At 49.3% G+C, this 1496-nt stretch overlaps 1 long non-coding RNA gene across 2 annotated transcripts; it reads right to left on the bottom strand.

Annotated features, from left to right (window-relative positions):
- Positions 1-511: 511 nt before the first annotated feature.
- Positions 512-1285, bottom strand: LOC127917228 (uncharacterized). 2 transcript variants are annotated; one of them, XR_008097021.1, is made up of 4 exons: positions 1208-1285; positions 944-1075; positions 683-880; positions 512-616 (listed from the first exon to the last, which is right to left on the bottom strand). It is a non-coding gene; the product is annotated as an uncharacterized LOC127917228 (long non-coding RNA). The 2 variants fall into 2 exon arrangements; XR_008097020.1 differs by having other exon boundaries at positions 1142-1219.
- Positions 1286-1496: the final 211 nt, after the last annotated feature.

Genomic DNA, 1496 nt, shown 5'->3' with positions numbered 1-1496 from the left:
GAAGGATATTGACCTCATTCCGTCAGTAGAAGATGCCAGGATATTCTTTAAAAGTGCCTTCCTCACCATCTTAAATAAGCATGCCCCATTCAAACAATTTAGAATCAGGAACAGATATAGCCCTTGGTTCTCTCCAGACCTGACTGCCCTAGACCAGCACAAAAAACACCCTGTGGCGTACTGCATTAGCATAGAAAAGCCTTTGCGATATGCAACTTTTCAGGGAAGTTAGGAAGCAATATACACAGGCAGTTAGGAAAGCAAAGGCTAGCTTTTTCAAACAGAAATTTGCATCCTGCAGCACAAACTCCAAAAGGTTCTGGGACACTGTAAAGTCCATGGAGAATAAGAGCACCTCCTCCCAGCTGTCCACTGTACTGAGGCTAGGTAACACTGTAAAGTCCATGGAGAATAAGAGCACCTCCTCGCAGCTGTCCACTGTACTGAGGCTAGGTAACACTGTAAAGTCCATGGAGAATAAGAGCACCTCCCAGCTGCCCACTGCATTGAGGCTAGGAAACACTGTAAAGTCCATGGAGAATAAGAGCACCTCCTCCCAGCTGCCCACTGCACTGAGGCTAGGAAACACTGTAAAGTCCATGGAGAATAAGAGCACCTCCTCCCTGCTGCCCACTGCACTGAGACTAGGAAACACTGTAAAGTCCATGGAGAATAAGAGCACCTCCTCCCAGCTGTCCACTGCACTGAGGCTAGGAAACACTGTAAAGTCCATGGAGAATAAGAGCACCTCCTCCCAGCTGCCCACTGCACTGAGGCTAGGAAACACTGTAAAGTCCATGGAGAATAAGAGCACCTCCTCCCAGCTGCCCACTGCACTGAGGCTAGGAAACACTGTAAAGTCCATGGAGAATAAGAGCACCTCCTCCCAGCTGTCCCTGCTGAGGCTAGGAAACACTGTAAAGTCCATGGAGAATAAGAGCACCTCCTCCCAGCTGCCCACTGCACTGAGGCTAGGAAACACTGTAAAGTCCATGGAGAATAAGAGCACCTCCTCCCAGCTGCCCACTGCACTGAGGCTAGGAAACACTGTAAAGTCCATGGAGAATAAGAGCACCTCCTCCCAGCTGTCCACTGTACTGAGGCTAGGAAACACTGTAAAGTCCATGGAGAATAAGAGCACCTCCTCCCAGCTGCCCACTGCACTGAGGATAGGAAACACTGTAAAGTCCATGGAGAATAAGAGCACCTCCTCCCAGCTGCCCACTGCACTGAGGCTAGGAAACACTGTAAAGTCCATGGAGAATAAGAGCACCTCCTCCCAGCTGCCCCACTGCTCTGAGGTTAGGAAATACTGTCACCACCAATAAATCTGCGATAATTGAGAATTTCAAGAATCATTTTGCTACGGTTGGCCATGCTTTTCACCTGGCTACCCCTACACCGGTCAACAGCCCTGCACCACTCACAGCAACTTGCCTAAGCCTCCCCCATTACTCCTTCACCCAAATCCAGATAGCTGATGTTCTGAAAGAACT

The sequence above is a fragment of the Oncorhynchus keta genome, unplaced genomic scaffold (genome assembly GCF_023373465.1).
Source record: "Oncorhynchus keta strain PuntledgeMale-10-30-2019 unplaced genomic scaffold, Oket_V2 Un_contig_1096_pilon_pilon, whole genome shotgun sequence".
NCBI lineage: Eukaryota > Metazoa > Chordata > Actinopteri > Salmoniformes > Salmonidae > Oncorhynchus > Oncorhynchus keta.
This window is presented reverse-complemented; position numbering and strand designations above follow the sequence as displayed.